The 20,986-nt window shown below is 40.2% G+C and overlaps 1 non-coding gene across 1 annotated transcript; it reads left to right on the top strand.

The window, feature by feature from the left end:
* The first annotated feature begins 8,000 nt into the window (after nucleotides 1-8,000).
* LOC120084276 lies at nucleotides 8,001-8,107 on the top strand. The gene has a single exon (XR_005483641.1). It is a non-coding gene; the product is annotated as a small nucleolar RNA R71 (small nucleolar RNA).
* The last annotated feature ends 12,879 nt before the right edge of the window (nucleotides 8,108-20,986 follow it).

Below are 20,986 nucleotides of genomic sequence, written 5' to 3'. Positions count from 1 at the left end.
TAACGCAATGCCCGAGAGGGTAAGTGGTTGGTCGCATTAAGCAATGTATGCATTGCTCACTAGAGATAGGAATAATCTTAGGTCAGCCAAGTTCATGCGGTCACCTTATCCTATGAGCGTATCATTCATCATTTAGGCATACTTGAGAGAGTAGTCTAAAACCCAAATCTAAGACTCAAGAGAGTGGATTGGAATGCATAGGCAAGAATGGGGAACTTTGAGATAAGCTCCATTCGATATCACACAGCGTATGCGCCCTACAGATAAGATATTGCATGCGTCCAGGAAGTAGGATAAGGTGTTATGCGGCAACCATGTTCATGCGGCGAGAGGTAGTGAGCGGGTTATGAAGGTCTAGGTAGGCATAGGCTTCTCGGCAATATCGCAGATACACCGCATACATCCAGTTAGGTCCACATGTGTGTAGCATCATTGCATGGCTTGCGTTGACTAAGGTTACCCTTGCGGTCACTCTTAAGGGTTGCAATGAAAACATCTCCGCATTTTATCTATCTTTCCCATTCATTTGTTTCATGTCAAGAGTTGTTGTGTCTCTACCTCTCATGCATATTCTCATTGCATTGTCTATTAGTTAGGAGTAGGAGTAGGATTAACTTAGCAACCTCCCTTCCATTCTTTTATTTAAACCACCGCATGCACATTACCGCATTTATTTTGCTACAAGTCCTTGAGTTCGACCTCGGATCACCTGAGAAACTTGCATTCACGTTATACTTGGCGTGAGCGCCAGAAAACTTGTGACAGGACGCATGGTAATCGCATACATTCGTTAACACATTATCATTCCAAGGCATTACCATCGACGCATGACTATCAACACATATCTTAAGAACATGCATCGCATATTGCATCCAAGGGATTTTAGTTGTTGAATAATTTGACTTCTAATTTCCTGTCATCAGCTACCAAGGGGACTTTATAGACCTGTAGCTCGAAGCTCCAACGGTACGTGAATAACTGACTAAACTCTTTAGTCACAAGATCCACCATCCGTTAACTGCAAGGCACNACTAAACTCTTTAGTCACAAGATCCACCATCCGTTAACTGCAAGGCACTCCACTAAAGACCGACAGCTGAACTCTCCTTACCACAGATATATTATGTGTCCATCTTAACCAATCAACTATGTGACAACCGTTCACAGATCGCTCGTAAGTACAGCTGGGCCAATAACCGTTATGCCTCTGTAGTTACATCTGTCTCCTTAAGTTCCACTGATGCCTCTAATGAACAAAAGACATAGTCCTACTATGACTGAGTCTTCTCTTCCAAAGAGAAGTTGTGGCCACTACGTTCAAGCTCCGGAATCAGCCCTTAAGGGAGCAATCTTTCTAGTTATCCCTACTTCGGGAAAGAAGTGAATAGCAACTTGTGGATTGAGTTCCCAGCTCCCAATCAGACAAGTCCCCAAAAAGGTAGGCATGTTGAGTTGGCAATCTGGCCACTCTTATCCATACTATGCAAAGGACCGCCATCAAAGGCATAAGTTTTCAAAACACTCAAGATTAAGGTCGTGTCACCTATGGTCGTTTAGGTGGGATGCAAGTCTTTAGTATCAACTGTTGGGTTTTATGTCCTAAAAACTCGCAGTTTGTAAAATGATAAACATTTTCTCTTATCAATATACTTGTTACTGATCTCATAAAATGTATGAAAGTCTAAATCCAATAAACTAAGACCCATGACTATTGTATGAGTACCTGAACTTTATGTAGAACATAAGAGTGTATCAGGTTCGAGTAAATAGTTAAAATGATCTATGGTACATGAATGAGGTTGGGTACCTTATTCTGGTAACACCATTGGATGCGGCCTACTCTGTAGTTGTTACAAAGAGCTGTAAAGTGCTTCATACGATGTGATCCTAATTCGTATATGTTATGCATGAGGAGTGGAGACGTCCTATGTAATGAGTTTGCATAAGATCAGGACCAAGAAATAAGTCACTCTTACTTTATAACGTTGTTTACTGTTTAAGACTGACTATTTCACCTAGATGACCTAGGTAACTCGATCTTAATCCTGAGCTAACTATGAACTCCTATTTATTCAGGATTGCCTTTAAATTTGCATAGTTGAGGGTTGGCTCAACAGCAACGGCTCAATAAGACTCCCATTTCAGGGGTAAGACCGGATAGATAGCTGGGAACATAGGGTGCAAGAAGAAGTTCACACTTACACAGTTTAAGGATAGGAGAAAGGTTTTTCTCTAAAATACTGAATCCAGGTCTTGAACAAGGGGCCACACCCTCTCACTGGGCTGAGAGAGTTTGGTTTGGTGATTGGATCACAAGCTAGTTGTTCATTAAAGGATTAGTAGGGACTTGAGGAATAAGACGTAATCTCGGGGATAAAACGGATATAAGACCCAGTCGTTATTACGAACAACCTATGAAGCGTCGACTTGCTGATTATGGTTAAATCACGTGGACATAATATATCTAAGTGAAGGGAGTGCAACTATGGGCTTTAGTAGAATGACCAATTAGTTAACGAATGGAGATTAATTTGGTCTAATGAGTTTAGCCAATTAATCTCGGATCGTTGGAGCCAATGATCTGTAGGTCCGTGAGGTCCCCTACTAACTCGTAATGGACTAGCTCTAGAATAGTGTGATAAGTTAATTTGAAACGTTCAAATTAGAATTAAGGAAATTAAAATTATATGAGATATAATTATGTTTAATATTATAATTAAACGGAATAGGAGAATTTATATATTTAAATATGATTTAAATATATAAAGATGGATATGTGTAAAAATTAATTTAATATTTGATATTAAATTAATTAAGTTTTATTTAATAATTAATTTATGAAATTAATTAATTTTTCATTTTTAAAATCAAATAGATTTTTTAAATCAAAATTTGATTTTTAGATAAAATTGGAAAAATTAGAAAACAAAAACACAAAATGGAAAAATGCATTTTTCCATTTCCATCACCAAGCAGCTCACACATATTGCATTGTCTTGGCCTTGTCTTCTCCAAGCATGACCTGCAACTCATGCAACTCTTCTCTTTGCATGTTGATCTGCAATATAAAGAGAAGATTGAAGTGAAAATTGGGTATGCAATCTACAGAATTTTGAGAGAAAATTCAGTTTGAAGAATGGTTCTTCAACAAGGTTGATGCAATGAGCTTTTCTCCTTTATCCCTTGATTCAAGCTTGTTTTGAGTCCCACAACTCAATCTAGAGCACCAAGAGAATAGTGGAGAAGATCTTGAGGTGGTCTACAACAAGATATGGAGAAGATAACAGCTGAAGATGGAGCTTTGAAGAAGTTCTACAAGAGGTATGTCTTGAAACCCATTTTTTCTGCAGAAGCATGCTTTATATTATGCCAAAATTAGTTAATTTGAGTGCTTAGATGATTCTGTACTTCCGCTACTGTTGATACAATCCTACAATTGGTACCAGAGCATCAAATAAGCATTCAATTCGGTTTAATTTTAGTTTGGTGGGTGTTTTATATGAGAAATATGAAACGGGTGCATTGATATGGTTTTCTGAGGTTTGGCTATTTAATTCTCTTTAATTTCTCATTTAAATTTGTAATTGGCTCTAGCTTGATGAGCTTTAATGTGTTCCCAAGAGTCTGTAATTTATTTGGAGTCATTAGAGTTGAAATTAAATTGTAAATCGAAGAAACAAGTGAAGAGGCCGAGTTCCAGTTCCATAGAAAATCAGCCTTTGTTCTTATCGTCGTTGTGGTTCCAGTTCCTATACGATCGTCTAGCTTCAGACGCTACACTATGTGAAGTAAAGCTAGACGATCTTATAGCAATGGGCGCTGGTCATTGTGATGTTGAACGTTAGATGATCGTGTACTTGCGAGAGCTAAATGATACATTCAATTTGCTATACGATAGCATTAAGCGATCGTTTAGGTTTGACGTGGGAACTAAACGATACGTTGAATTTACTATACGATGGTACTATGCGATTGTTTAGCAACGATGCACTCTAAGCGATGCGATGAAGTGCTACGTGATAGCACTGAGCGATCGTTTAGATGCAGAGATAAGTGATGCGTTATTTTATTGAATGAAAATATGGATGATATACGTTGATGGGTTGCGTTGTGCACTCAAGTTTCCCCAGCGGAATTCAAGTGTAAATTCCTCTGAGTTTTCTGGTAAGTCCAGGGTCGAATACAGGGACTTGCGTTGGTAATGTTTATGAAAACTTTGTGGTAACCAAGTAAATAAATAAAGTGTTGGGTGTGTTGTTGCGTTGATGAAAAAGAAGTAAATAAAGGTGGCAGATTTGATAAAGATAGTTGCGTTGATAGATGCAATGAGCATGCGATGAACGGGTTGAGAAGATCTTTAACTAGCACTACTCAGGAATGCGTCAAACTTTACGATCATGTTACGATCATCTTTAACTAGAAGCATTTGGTACGCATAATCGAATGATTTGTTGAGCAGCATTTTATACAGATTTGGCTCATCCCAATAATAGTGTTTGCATTCATGCTTGAGCTTCTTCTGTTGATGGTAGGTGTAATCTTCAAGAAATTGTTCACAAATCAAATAATTAACGATGTCTGCATACCAGAGCAATTCTTCTATGTAGAACACCTGCTCGTCCGAAAACACAGTATTCACCTCAGATTCATTGCGAACAACCTCGGGATTTTCCAATCTGGACAAGTGAACCGCAACTTGATTCTCTGTCCCCTTCCAATCAATTATCTCGATATCAAATTCTTAAAGGAGAAGAATCCATCTGATCAACCTCGACTTTGCGTCTTTTTTGTCATTAAATATTTGATTGTCGAGTGATCAGTGTGAATGAGTACCTTTGTTCCCAACAGATATGCCCTAAATTTCTCCAACTCAAAAATCACAGCCAGGAGTTCTTTTTCAGTAGTGGTATAATTTATTTGAGCAGGGTTTAGAGTTTTACTCGCATAAACGATGGAGTGCAAAATAGTTTTCTTCTTTTACATTAATGCAGCCCCAATCGCATACCCACATTCATCGCACATGATTTCAAATGGCATTGTCCAATCCGGCACAATTAGTACGGGCGCGGTAATCAGTGCATCTTTTAATACTCTGAATATGTTAAGGCAATTGTTCTCAAACTCAAGTTTCCTGTCAGCCTCTAACAAAGCACTCAGTGGTCGTACAATCTTAGAAAAGTCCTTGACAAATCGTCTATAGAGTCCAGCATGTTCCAAGAAGCTTCGCACAGCTTTCACGCTGGTTAGAGGTGGGAGTTTTTCAATTGCTTCAATCTTTGCTTTGTCCACCTCCAACCCTTCCCAGGCGACCTTGTGTCCCAACACTATACCCTCTTTCACCATGAAGTGCCATTTTTCCTAGTTGAGCACCAGGTTCGTCTCTTCAAATCTCTTCAGAATTTTCTCCAAATTGGCTAGGCAGACTTCATAAGTGTTCTTATATATGAAGAAGTCATCCATAAATATTTCCACTGAGTCCTCGAGAAAGTCTAAAAAGATCGCCATTATACACCTCTGGAACGTGCTCGGCGCATTGCAGAGGCCAAATGGCATGCGGCGAAAAGCGAATGTCCCATATGGGCAGGTGAATGTGGTTCTGTCTTGATCTTCAGGAGCTATCATGATTTGATTATATCTGGCATACCCATCCAAAAAGCAATAAAAATCATTCCCTACTAGTCTGTCCAACATCCGATCCATGAATGGCAGAAGGAAGTGATCTTTCTTTGTGGCCGCGTTCAACTTGCGGTAGTCTATACATATGCGCCATCCAGTGATGGTTCTTTGCAGTATTAATACATTGTTCTCATTTGGGACTACCGTCATTTCGCCCTTCTTCGGCACACATTGCACAGAGCTGACCCACATGCTATCTGCAATGGGATAGATAATGCTCGCATCCAGCCACTTGATAATCTCCTTCTTGACGACCTCCTTCATCGCAGGGTTAAGTCTGCGTTGATTTTCAATAGTTGCTTTGTGGTCGTCCTCAAAACGAATGTGGTGCATGCAGTATGCAGGGCTAATTCCTCTGATGTCAGCGAGGTCCGATCAATTACTCGTACATGTTTCTTGAGAAACGTTTTCTCTTGATCTTCGTTGAGCGTCGAGGAAATTATCACTGGCACTTCTCATTCTGCCCCAGAAATGCATACTTCAAATGTGTTGGTAGGGTCTTCAGTTCAAGTGTTGGTGCTTCCACGAGAGAAGGTTGTGTTGTTTTTCTTTCTTCTTTTGGCCCTTCTTCTTGCGTTGCGATCATTTCTTCTTCTTTGTTTGTTTTTTATACGATTACATTGCAAGCAGCCATGGATACGTTGGCATCCTCTTCTTCACACTCTTCATCAGATTTTTCTTCTTCAATCAAATTCAGGTCATCGTCAGAATCTTATAGGTCTTCCTCATCTGGGAATTTTATGGTACGAATTAAATTAAATTTGAGTTTCCGTCCGTTTATACTCAAAGTAATTTCTCCCTTGTGCACATCAATTTGAGCACGACCTGTTGATAGAAAAGGTCGCCCCAAAATGATGGGCACATATTTGTCGGCCTCATAGTTTAGGATGATGAAGTCAGCTGGCAAAATAAATTTATCAATCATGATCAGCACATCCTTCACCTTACCTTCTAGATGAATAAAAGTCCTGTCAGCCAATTGGAGAGTCACTGATGTGTGTACAAGATGCCCCACATTTAATTGTCTAAAGATTGACAGCGGCATCAAATTTATGCTGGCCCACAAGTCACATAAGGCTTGCCCAATATAGAGTCCTCCTATGGAGCAAGGAATAGTGAAGCTCCCAGGATCGCTCAACTTTGGTGGAATAATAGATTTGGAATTTTGCGTAAATGCCACCGTGGTAAATTTTCCAATGCCTCTTTTCTTAGTTACCATGTCCTTCAGAAACTTGGCATAGGTAGCCATTTCCTCAATCGCTTCACTGAAAGGAATGTTAACATGTAATTACTTTAGAATAGATAGAAACGTTGGTATTGTACCTCTTCGTTTTTCTTCTTTCTTAGCCTCTGAGGGAAAGGTGGTAACTGGACTTTCACGGTTCCCGTTTCATTTGACTTTAAGGTTGACGCAACCTCAGGTTCCATTGCTTCATTTTCTCTTTCTTTTTCTTGCGTTACGTAATCTCAAGCTCAGTTGCGATGGAAGTTGTTCTACTCTGATCCTTCTTTTCTCCCTCCACAATATTTCCACTGTGCAATGTCACAACCTGACATTGCTCCTTACCTGATCCCCCTGGGTTGCGTGGAAGCTCGGTAGAACTTGGCAACGCCCCTTGCGGTCGACTCTTCAGCTCATTCGCAATCTGGACCATTTGAAGTTCAAGGTTGCGGATGGACGAAGCCTGACTTTAAAGCACTGTCTCGTATTTCTTATATATTGCTTCAATAGGCTCTCTAGAGAAAAAGATTGCGTTGGTTGTTGTGAGCTGCTTGCTTGGTTGCTCTGTTGGCCGTTGTTGCATTGGAAGAATCCTGGTGGCCCTTCTTTTTGGCCCACAGATTGAAAATTTTATTGTTGATTCTTTCAAGAAAAATTGGGGTGGTTTCTCCACCCGGGGTTGTAAGGGTTTGTAAAGGGGTTATTCTTCAAAAAATATACAGACTGTGGATTTTGCGGGCAATCTTCCATCGCATGCCCATCACCGCAACTCGCACACCTTGCGGTGTTTTGACTTATTGCGTTAATTTCCCACCTTGCGGTGTTGGGCTGCTGATCGCCAATCATTGAATCACATTCATCATTGCGGTCATTTGGTTTTGTAATGAAACAATGGCATCGTTATTTGCATCAAAATCTTTTGAGTCTTAATCTCTGGTCACTCTCCCTCCAGTCTTCATGGTTTTTGGAGATGCAGTTCAGGATATTCTTCACCTCATCATAAGTTTTATCAAGCAGACCACCAGCGGTTGCCGCATTGGTAGTGGTCTGTGAAGCCGGATTCAAACCGTGATAGAAAATTTCCATTTGAAGGCAGTCTGGTAGCCCATTATGCGGACAATCCTGGACCAACCTTTTAAACCTCGCCCAAGCATCGCTGAGCGATTCGTCCATATCTTGTTCAAAATTAGTAATCAGCTTTCTTCGTCTTGCATTCTCGGTAGGTGGAAAATACTTTTTCATGAATTTCTCCACTACCTGCTCCCAAGAAGTAATCTTTCCTGGTTCGAGCGAATAAGCCCATTTCCTATCCTGATCACAAAGAGAAAATGGTAACAATGTTAGTCGAACTTTTTCAGCAGAGATGTTCGGGAACACACAAGTATTGGAGATTTCAATAAATCTTCGGAGGTGGGCGTGTGGGTCCTCATCACGCCTTCCTTCAAATTGACCGGTAGTCTGGATCATCTGCAACATCACTAGTTCATCTCGAATCTACTTCCGTCGAGGGCAGGCCTAATGATTCCCAGAGAGAAATCATAGAGGTTGGGCGATGCATAGTCCCTAATGGGCCTATTGTGATCGTTTTCCAACAGAATCGGATTCGCCATGACATTAGTATCATTTGGTGCTCCACCTCCAAACTGCTCTGCCATCCCTTCTTTATCGGATTGTGGTTGTTGTTGGCGGTCTCGTAGTCTCCTTCGAAATGTTCTCTCAATCTCTAGGTCGTAGTTCGCCAGAGATAGAGTTCTGCAAAGAAATCACAAAAATTACCGTTAATAACTATTTGGCCGAAGTCCCTAGCAACGGCGCCAAAAACTTGATGCGTTTTTTTATTGAATGGAAATATGGATGATATGCATTGATGGGTTGCGTTGTGCACTTAAGTTTCCCCAGCGGAATTCAAGTGCAAATTCCTCTGAGTTTCCTGGTAAGTTCAGGGTCGAACACAGGGACTTGCGTTAGTAATGTTTATGAAAACTTTGTGGTAACCAAGTAAATAAATAAAGTGTTGGGTGTGTTGTTGCGTTGATGAAAAAGAAGTAAATAAAGGTGGCAGATTTGATAAAGATAGTTGCATTGATAGATGCAATGAGTATGCAATGAATGGGTTGAGAAGATCTTTAACTAGCTTTACTCGGGAATGCGTCAAACTTTACGATCATGTTACGACCATGCATAGCAAGTCATTTCCTAATGTAAATGCGATGCTCCTAAGTCTAGGACACATGTGTTGAATGCATGAAAGCAAGGTGACCACATAATATCATATCTTATTGCTAAGATGCATGCGATGCGTTAATAACAAATAGTGCTCATTCCTAAGCACCTATCTCTCGTTTAGGCGTTCTAATTACACTCTAATTGTTTTTAATTTAAAGGAAAAAAAACATGCAATTGAAGAGGAAAAACAGTAATTAAAAATTATCTTTGAAGCTCCCGAAACGCTTTTCCTCGCTAAATCTCGACCAGAACTCTTCCGAACCACTACTAGAGTTGACCTATTATCCTCTAGACTCAGAACCGGGTTGTGGGACCCGATGGATGAAGAACCCGAGAGAGAGAAAAAGATGGAAAAAGAAATGGATTTTCTTTTGGTTTGGGTTTTCTTTTTTTTTTTTAACTTCACTCAAAGAAAAGAGTTTTTTTCACCCCAAATTTTGAAAACTATTTTGGTAAAAATGGCAAAAAAATTTCATTCAAATTGAAAGCCCAATTTATAGAAAAAAGTCATGCAACAATTGCATGAAACAAATCCATAAAAACCCAACACCTAGAATCCACTATCTAAGTGGGCTTAATGTCTCCACTATAAGCCAACACCTAACCACTCTTTTGTTAGTGGAATTATCTAACAAAAGTTTGGATTTTTCCACTAACTATAGTTAAAGGGCAAAATAGTCATTTTGTCAAAGTCAAACTTTAACCAAAAAGTCAACATTTTGACTTTTTATGATTTTTTCCGTGTTGACTATTTTTGACCTCCGGAGCATGAATCCGCATTCATTTTCTCAAAATTCAAATCACATTTGAATATAAGATCGGTCAAAGTATGACTTTTCAAAGTCAAAAGTCAACTCTTTGACTTTTTACATCTTTGACCATTTCCATTATTTCCGAGCTTCCGAATATGAACGTATTCGTATTCTTGATATTTAAATCACATTTAGATATTAAAGTTGTATCTCTAAACTGAAAATCGACTACTATATCACATATACTTGTCGGTTTCTTTCTCTTCACCTAATTCGAACAATTCGAATCATTCTATCATACTGTTCTAAGTTTATTCCATATGAGCTAGTAGGGGAACCTAATGGACTTATAGATCATGGGCTCCAACGATCCGAGATTAGCTAGCTAAACTCATTAGACGAAGCTAATCAATATTCGTTAACTAACGGGTCATTCCACTATAGTCCCGTAATTTCACTCCCCTCACTATAGATATATTTGTGTCCATTTGATATAACCATGATTAGTAAGCTAATCCTTCACAGGTTGTTCGTAATCTCGGCTGGGTCATAAAAATCGTTTTACCCCCGAGACTACATCTTATTCCTTAAGTTCCACTGATCCTCTAATGAATAATTGGTTTAAGGTCCAACCTATAAACTGAATCCCTCTCGGGCCAAGGAGAGAGTGGGGCCCCTTTTTCAAAACCTGGATTCAGTAATAAAGGGAACAACCTATCTACTATCCCTATAACGTGTAGGAGTGAATTTTGTCGCATACGTTCAGCGCATTAGAACAGTTGATTTTTGTATTTTTGTGCAGAATATGCGTTAACGTAATGCAAAGATTGCGATCATAGGAATTCAGTGGTCGAGCGCAACCTCACCACAAGGCTTTGCGTTGATCGTGCTCGCAAACATTCGCCCGAGAAGGATCGTCGCAACTTGGTCAGCACAACAAGGTGGGCGCATCTGAGTGAAAGGCCAATTAAGAGCGATGGGACAGAAAGCTGATGACAGTCGAATCCAAATTAAGTTGACAGTCGATAACGGTCACAAAGTACATTCAGCTTTATCGGTGATTAATTATTCGGCGCATCAGTCAGGAATTAAAGTTGTCCCATCTGTACAACCAGGAGAGAGAAGCCCGCCTTTCACCATGGATGCTCTATAAATACCAAGGGCATTCTTCAGAGAAGGGGTTAACAAGTTGATTAGTTCATCGTTTAGTTCACTGCTTTTGTTCATCATTTCCTTTCCATTTTAAGGTAGAGAAAGAGAAGAGTGGTGGCGTCGAAGATCGCTCAGGGCAGCTCGAGAGAGAACCTTGGGCGTAAGGGCAGAGAGTGGGCCGACTCCGCGAGAGAGAGATTATATTTTGAGCACGAGTAGAAATAGTGTAAATGCCTAACAGCAAGAGATTGCTACCAGGCTCTTTATTCTATACTTGCATTGTTATTCTGTACTTCATCTGCATACTATACAATGGAAGTTCTATTTCTACATCTGTTCACTCTCTTAATATGCATAAGTAGCTAAACTAGTCGAATGGGTGAGAAGAACTAAGCTAACATGACCTCGGAAGTTCTTTGCTTGCGATTGTCTTGTTTTATGTTGTACAAAATACCCTTTAGAGTTACTCGAGAGAGAGTCTAAAAGAACCTAATGTCTCAAGAGAGCTAGCTAAGAATCTGGACCGAGAGAGCAAGATTAGAACTGCATAAACAAGAGAGGGGGACTTAAGAATAGCTTTGTTTGTCAACCTGCATCGCATGCATCCTAGGAGGAGCGAAATGATATTATGTGGTCGCATATTTGTGTGGATGTCATGTTGTCATCGCATAAATAGAAATAGAGGTTTATGTGTAGACCCTGTAGACTTATCGCATATATCTCATGTGTTCTAGCCTTAGAAGCCGTGGTATTCGCACCGAGAGGTGGTTTACCGTTGTATACATGTTGCATGAACTCATTCTAGGGAGAGTTAGTCGAAACCCTTCTCAACCCGTTCATCGCATATTCATCGCATCTCCCATTTACTAACTCTTTTCAAACTCCGCCGCATTTATTTACTTTTCATCAACGCAAACAACAAACCCAAAACTTTATTTATTTAACCGGTTACCACAAAGTCTTCATAAAAATCACCAACACAATCTATTTTCACAAGTCCCTGTGTTAAACCCTGAACTTACTAGGAAACTCAGAGGAATTTACACTTGGATTCCGCTAGGGAAACTTGAGTGCACAACACAAATCCATTAACGCATATCATCCACATTTCCACTTCATAAATACAAGCATCAAGTTTTTGGCGTCATTATCGGGGACTTCGGCAAGATAGTTTGCTAGCGGTAATTTTTTGATTTCTTTGCAGAACTCTCAATCTCTGGTGAATTATGATCCAGAGATTGAGAGGACATTTAGAAGAAGATTGCAAGATTGCCAATAACAACCAAAATCAGACAAAGAAGAGATGGTGGAACAGCCTGGAAATGGAGTACCAAATGATAACAATGTCATGGCGAATCCAATTCTGTTGGAAAACGATCGCAATAGGCCCATTAGGGACTATGCATCGCCAAACCTCTATGATTTCTCTCTGAGAAACATAAGGCCTACCCTCAACGAAAGCAGATTCGAAATGACACCAGTGATGCTGCAGATGATCAAGATTGCAGGTCAATTCGGAGGAAGATGTGGCAAGGATCCGCACGCCCACCTCCAAAGTTTTATTGAAATCTGCAATACTTTTGTGTTCCCGAAAATCTCAGCGGAAGAAGTTCGACTAACGTTATTCTCATTTTCTCTCTGTGACCAGGCTAGGAAATGGGCATATTCTCTCGAGCCGAGAGAGATCACTTCCTGGGAGCAAGTAGTGGAGAAATTTATGAATAAGTATTTTCCACCTACCGAGAATGCCAGACGAAGGAAACTGATTACAAATTTTGAACAAGGCATGGACGAATCGCTCAGTAATGCTTGGGCGAGGTTTAAAAGGTTGGTCTGGGATTATCCAAGGAATGGCGATCAACAGCAAAACACCACAAGGTGGGCAAATCAACGCAATCAGTCAAAACACCGCAAGGTGTGCAACTTGCGATGATGGGCATGCGATGGAAGATTTCCTGCAAAATCCACAATCTGTATACTTTGTAAAGAATAACCCCTTTTCAAACACCTACAACCCCGGGTGGAGAAACCACCCCAATTTTTCTTGGAAGAATCAACAACAAAATTTCCAACCTTTGGCGCAAAAAGAAGGGTCACCAGGATTCTTCCCTCGCAACAACGGTCAACCGAGCAACCAAGCAAGTAGCTCACAACAACCACCGCAATCCTCTTCTTTGGAAAGCCTATTGAAGCAATATATAGAGAAAAACGAAATCGTGCTTCAAAGTCAGGCCACGTCCATCCGCAACCTTGAATTACAGATGGGCTAAATTGTGAGTGAGCTGAAAAGTAGACCGCAAGGGGCGCTGCAAGTTCAACTCAACTTCCACCCAACCTGGGGGGATCAGGTAAGAAGCAATGTCAGGTTGTGACATTGCGCAGTGGGAAGACTGTGGAGGGAGAAAATAAGGAGCTTAGTAGAACAACTTCCATTGTAGTTGAACCTAAGATTGTGGTAATGCAAGAAGAAGAAAGAGAAAATGAAGCAGTAGAACCAGAGGTTGCGTCAACCTCAAAGCCAACTAAGACAGGAACCGTGAAAGTTCAGTTACCCCCTTTCCCACAGAGACTAAGGAAGAAGAAAAATGAAGAGGTACAGTACCAACACTTCTTATCTATGTTAAAACAATTACATGTTAATATTCCTTTCAGTGAAGCGATTGAGGAAATGCCTGCATACGCCAAATTTCTGAAGGATATGGTAATTAAGAAGAGGGGCACTGGAAAATTTGCCACGGTGGCATTAACGCAAATTTCCAAATCATTAATCCCACCGAAGATGAGTGATTCTGGGAGCTTTACCATTCCTTGCTCCATAGGAGGACTCTACATTGGGAAGGCCCTATGTGACTTGGGGGCCAACATAAATTTGATGCCTCTGTCAATCTTTAGACAGCTAAATGTGGGGAAACTTGTGCCCATATCAGTGACTCTCCAACTGGTCGATAGATTTCTGGTTCATCCAGAAGGTAAGGTGAAGGATGTGCTGATAACAATTAACAAGTTTATTCTGCCAGCCGACTTTATCATTTTAGACTATGAGGCCGATAAAGATATGCCCATCATTCTGGGGTGACTTTTTCTATCAACGGGTCGTACCCAAATTGATGTGCGTAAAGGGGAAATCATTCTGAGTATCAATGGACAGAAGCTCAAATTTAATATAATTCGTGCCATGAAGTTTCCGAATGAAGAAGACCTGCAAGATTCTGATGATGACCTGAATTTGATTGAAGAAGAAAAGTCTAATGAAGAGTATGAAGAAGAGGATGCCAACGCATTTGTTGCTCCCTGCAATGCGATCAAAACAAAAACAAACAAGGAAGAAGAAATGATCACAAAGAAAGAAGTAGAGCCAACAAAAGAACGATAAATAACGCAACCTTCCCTAGTGCAGCCACCAACACTTGAATTAAAGACCCTACCAACCCATTTGAAGTACGCATTTTTGGGGTAGAATGAGAAGGTGTCAGTGATCATTTCCTCTGCGCTCAACAAAGATCAAGAGAATGCGTTGATGAGCATTTTCAAGAAACATGTGCGAGCAATTGCCTAGACGCTCGCTGACATTAGGGGAATTAGCCCTGCGTACTGCATGCACCGCATTCGTCTTGAAGACAACCACAAAGCAACAATTGAACATCAACGCAGACTCAACCCTGCGATGAAAGAGGTCATCAAGAAGGAGATTATCACATGGCTAGATGCGGCCATTATCTATCCCATAGCAGATAGCACGTGGGTCAGTCCCGTGCAATGTATGTCGAAGAAGGGCGGAATGACGGTAGTCCCAAATGAGAACAACGAATTAAAACCGCAAAGGACCATCACTGGATGGCGCATATGCATGGACTACCGTAAGTTGAATGCGGCCATAATAAAAGATCATTTCCCTCTGCCATTCATCGATCAAATGCTAGACAGACTAGCAGGGAATGATTTTTACTGCTTCCTGGATGAGTATGTCGGATACAATCAAATCATGATAGCTTCTAAAGATCAAGACAAAACCACATTCACTTGCCCATATAGGACGTTTGCTTTTCGCTGCATGCCATTTGGCCTTTGCAATACGCCAAGCACGTTCCAAAGGTGTATGATGGCGATCTTTTCAGATTATCTCGAGGACTCTGTGGAAATATTTATGGATGACTTCTCCGTTTATGGGAAACTTATGAAGTCTGCTTAGCAAACTTGGAGAAGATTCTGAAAAGATGTGAAGAGACGAATCTGATGCTCAATTGGGAGAAATGTCATTTCATGGTTAAGGAGGGCATAGTTTTGGGACATAAGGTCTCCCAGGATGGATTGGAAGTGGACAAAGCAAAGATTGAAGCAATTGAAAAACTTTTACCTCCAACCAGCGTGAAGGTTGTGCAAAGCTTCTTGGGGAACGTCGAATTTTACAGACGATTCGTCAAGGACTTTACTAAGATAGGACGATCACTGAATGCATTGTTAGAGGCGGACAGAAAATTTGAGTTTGACAACAATTACCTCAACATATTCAGAGTTTTAAAAAATGCGCTGATTACTGCACCCGTGTTGATTGCGCCGGACTGGACATTGCCATTTGAAATCATGTGCGACACAAGCGGGTATGCGATGGGAGAAGCTTTAGCGCAAAAGAGAAAAACAATTTTGCATCCCATCGCATATGCGAGTAAAACTTTAAACCCTGCTCAAACAAATTAGACCACCACAGAGAAAGAACTCCTGGCTATGATTTTTGCGTTGGAGAAATTCCGGGCATATCTGTTGGGAATCAAGGTACTCATCCACACTAATCACTCGGCAATCAAATACTTAATGACAAAGAAGAACGTAAAGCCGAGGTTGATCAGATGGGTTCTCCTCCTTCAAGAATTTGATATCGAAATAATTTATCGGAAAGGGACAGAGAATCAGGTTGCCGATAATTTGTCTAGAATGGAAAATCCTGAAGTTGATCGCAATGAAACTGAGGTGAGTGTCGTGTTCCCGAACGAGCAGCTGTTCCACATAGAAGAATTGCCCTGGTATGCGGACATCGTTAATTATTTGGTTTGCGAGCAATTCCTTTAAGACTGCACCTATCACCAAAAGAAGAAACTCAAGCATGAATGCAAACATTATTATTGGGATGAGCCAAATCTGTATAGGAGAGGTGCAGACCAGATTATTCGGTTATACGTACAAAATCCTGCTCAACAACGCATATTGTCACAATGCCACGACTCACCATATGGTGGGCACTTCGGAGGGCAGTGCACTATAGCCAAGGTTTTGCAAAGTGGATTCTTTTGGCCTACATTATTCTAGGATGTTATTGACTACGCAATGAAATGTGATCGATGTCAACGCATAGGCAACATTTCATGGAAAAACGCAATGCCAGTGAACACTATCTTGGAGCTAGAATTATTCGATGTATAGGGGATTGATTTCATGGAACCATTCCCTCCTTCAAATGGTAAACACTATATTTTATTAGTCGTCGATTATGTCTCCAAGTGCGTAGAGGCATGCACCGCAAGTGATGCAACGGTAGTCTCCCAGTTCCTGAAGAAATATATTTTCACTCGTTTTGGCACTCCTCATGCCATCATAAGTGATGAAGCATCTCACTTTATCAATCACAATATCAAGGAGCTACTGCGCAAGTACAATATCCTCCACAAAGTGGTCACCGCATACGACGCAAACGAATGGTCAGGCTTAAGTGTCCAATCGAGAAATTAAGTCGATACTTGAGAAGGTAGTAAAGCCTTCACGAAAGATTGGACGACAAAGCTTGACGATGCGTTGTGGGCATACCGGACCACATTTAAAACACCCATAGGTATGTCCTCATATACACTGGTATTTGATAAGACGTGTCACTTGCCTTTGGAGCTGGAATATAAGGCACTGTGGGCGATAAAGAAGCTGAATTTTGATTTGAAGAAGGCAGGGGAAGCACGAAAAATGCAACTGATCGAGCTAGAAGAATGGAGGAACAACGCATATGAAAATGCGAAGATTTATAAAGAGTGCACCAAGCACTGGCATGATCAACGCATATGCGGTAAGAACCTCCAATTCGGGTAAAAGGTCTTGCTCTTCAACTCACGTCTACGACTCTTCCCGGGAAAGCTAAAGTCACGTTGGTCCAGACCATTCATAATTAGACAAGTATTTCTGCATGGTGCGGTTAAATTATCAAATGACGACGAAACCAACATATTCAAAGTCAATGGGCAGAGAGTAAAGGCATATCATGGTGAAGGCTGGCATCATCGAGTCGACTCCATGGAACTAAAGAACTTTGAATAAAAACGGAAGTAGGTGGTCCCTGCATTATCAAATGATCACAATCTATCAGGGACGCAAGTTTTGGAAAACATCAATTCTTCAACTCTTTTCCACTATTCGAAATTTTCACTTTATTCTTTCAATCTTTACCTATCCTTATTTTATTTTTGAAAAAAAAAATGCGATTACGAGTTTTATTTTGTTTAAAATAATTTGACCCTCTCTTTGTTTTTCTTGCAACGATTGAGGCGCTGGATTGCGGAGATGTTACGCAACGAAGTACTTATCTTACTCCATCACCGCAATCCAAAGAAGAGAGATCACCGCAAAGATGGATGCGTAAATACAATGCAGGCGACAACACAAGATTTGGGGGTGTACTCTTCTTTATCTTTATTTCCAATTTTATGCTATCACATTGCATTTTAGTTTTCCAAGTTTTATCACCGCATCCTCTTTAATCACCGCAATCATTTTACATGATAAATTTATGAGTTACTGCATTTTGTTCTTTGCCAAGTATGATTTCAATGATGAAAAATATGCTTCTATTTCTTTCGTATATACTAGATTCAACTTAGTCTTAAGATAGTCACCTCATGAAATATTTCTAGAAGTTAGGGGTTTGCTAGCTTTTTTTCAAACTCTCTTTACAATGCATTCTATGATCATCGCATGACTTATTTTAATCTTTTGGCAATTAGGACATTGCCGCATTTTAAATTTAGGGGTGGGGTATTTGTTTCCGACCTTGCTATTTTTTTCAAAAAAAAAATTAAGAATAACAACTCCACTGTCAACACAATGAGAAACCCATGTTGATAAGAGTTAAGTTGGGAAAGGCACTTACCCGTAGTTGGATGTCTGCATGTCACACGTGGGGGCAAGCCAATATGAAAGTTACCATGATCAACGCATAAATAAATGACCGCAACTCCACTGCTAAATAGGTATGAGTTTAGTCTGAGAAAGAGTGTATTGCTCATAGTTAGATGTCCGCATGACACACGTGGGGGCAAGCCAAAACGAAGGCAAGGGACTCGGATCAGCGCAAGGTCAGAAAAAAATATCAATGAAGAAAATTTTTGTGCAAGGATAAAATCATTTGACACCCCGATAGGAAAATTTCCTTTTGAAATAAATCATGTTATATTCCAGAATTTAGTAAAGTCCTTTTGAAAGTTAAGCTTGCAGTCCCTAGGTCTTAGAAATATTTTAAGAAGAGACTTGAATAAGACTTAAGGAAATTCAGGTATATAGGATTTGAATGAGGTATCCTTGAGAAGTCTAGGAAAAGAACTATGCGGTTAACTTGCTAAAGGAATCTTTAGCTGATGCTTGAGGACAAGCATTGTTTAAATTTGGGGGTGTGATAACGGGTAGAAATGCACGTTATCATAGTGCTAAGTTCTTAAACAATGTTGGATTGCATTGATGAAATATGATAACTTGCGTCCATTAAGCATCGTTTCATGATATTGCAGTCGCATACATTCAGCGCATTAGAACAGTTGATTTTTGTATTTTTGTGCAGAATATGCGTTAATGCAATGCAAAGATTGCGATCATAGCAATTCAATGGTCGAGTGGAACCTCACCGCAAGGCTTTGCATTGATTGTGCTCGCAAACATTCGCCCGAGAAGGATCGCCGCAACTTGGTCAGCGCAACAAGGTGGGCGCATCTGGGTGTAAGGCCAATTAAGAGCGATGGGACAGAAAGCTGATGACAGTCGAATCCAAATTAAGTTGACAGCTGATAACGGTCACAAAGTATATTAAGTTTTATCGGTGATAATTTATTTCGGCGCTATCAGTCTATAGCGATTAAAAGTTCGTCCCATGTACAACCATGGAGAGAGAAAACCGCCTTTCACCATGGAGTTGCTCTATAAATACCAAGGCATTCTTCAGAAAAGGGGATGTTAACAATGTTGATTAGTTCATCGTTAGTCACGCTTTTGGTTCATCGTTTTTCCTTTCCATTTTTAAGGCATAGATGCAAGAGAAGAGTTGGTGCATCAGAGATCGCTCAGGGCAGCAGCTCGACAGTAGATACTTGGGCTAAGTGGCCAGAAGTGTGGCCGACTCTCGCGAGAGAGAGATTATATTTTGAGCACGAGTAGAAATAGTGTAAATGCCTAACAGCAAGAGATTGCTACCAGGCTCTTTATTCTATACTTGCATTGTTATTATGTACTTCATCTTCATACTTATACAATGGAAGTTCTATTTCTACATCTGTTCACTCTCTTAATATGCATAAGTAGCTAAACTTGTCGAATGGGTTGAGAAGTACTAAGCTAACATGACCTCGAAAGTTCTTTGCTTGCGATTGTCTTGTTTTATGTTGTACAAAATACCCTTTAGAGTTACTCGAGAGAGAGTCTAAAGAAAGAATCTAATGTCTCGAGAGATCTAGCTAAGAATCTCGAAACAGCAAGATTAGAACTGCATAAACAAGAGATAGAGACTTAGAGATAAGCTCTGTTTGTCAAACTGCATCGCATGCATCCTAGAGAACGAAATGATATTATGTGGTCGCATATTTGTGTGGATGTCATGTTGTCATCGCATAAATAGAAATAGAGGTTTATGTGTAGACCCTGTAGACTTATCACATATATCGTATGCGTTCTAAACTTAGAAGTTGTGGCATTCGCACCAAGAGGTGGTTTACTGTTGTATGCATGTTACATGATCGCACAGGATGAACGCATTTTAGGGAGTGTTAGCCGAAACCATTCTCAACCCGTTCACCGCATATTCATCGCATCTTCCGTTTACCAACTCTTTTCAAATTCCGCCACATTTATTTACTTTTCATCGACGCAAACAAAAAACCCAATACTTTATTTATTTAACCGGTTACCACAAAGTCTTCATAAAAATCACCAACGTAGTCTATTTTCATAAGTCCCTGTGTTCGACCCTGGACTTACCAAGAAACTCAGAGGAATTTACACTTGGATTCCGCTGAGGAAACTTGAGTGCACAACACAAATCTATTAACGCATATCATCCACATTTTCACTTCATAAATACAAGCATCACAGACCTATTTAGGTTATCACTTAAGGCATGATCCACTTATATATCACATATACATGCTTAAGTTCACATAAAATAACCAAGGAGCTTTGTTTATTGGATATGAGTAAATGCTTGAATTAAATAACACTTATTTTATTCATTAAACAATGTGTATCTTTACAAAACAACAAGACTCTGGAAAAATTAGGACACCAATCCCAACACGAGTAGCTAGTGACTATGCGATGAGCATACTGGCCTACTCGATCGTTTAGTGCGCGTGCCTTCCATGCTATGAGTATCCCATACTCAACGATCGTTTGCCCCCATCATTTACACGATCGAGTAAACTCTTTACTAGATCGCGTAGCATCAGCCAGACTATTGTTTAGTAAATGCTACACAATCGAGTAGAACTTTTCTACATGATCGAGTAGAACTTTTCTTCACGATCACCTAGCCAAATCTAAATGATCGTTTAGCTTGGGCTACACTATCTGATCAACTCTTTGTCTTCTTCCTCTATAGTAAACTGCATCTCCATGCCTTGAAGCTTCATCATGAACGACTCAAAACACTCAAAACACTTTGAATACAGACTCGATAGCAAGTTAATAATGCCCAAAAATGCAAGGGCCCTTACAAATTAACTTT

The sequence above is a fragment of the Benincasa hispida genome, chromosome 8 (assembly GCF_009727055.1).
Source record: "Benincasa hispida cultivar B227 chromosome 8, ASM972705v1, whole genome shotgun sequence".
Lineage (NCBI taxonomy): Eukaryota > Viridiplantae > Streptophyta > Magnoliopsida > Cucurbitales > Cucurbitaceae > Benincasa > Benincasa hispida.
This window is presented reverse-complemented; position numbering and strand designations above follow the sequence as displayed.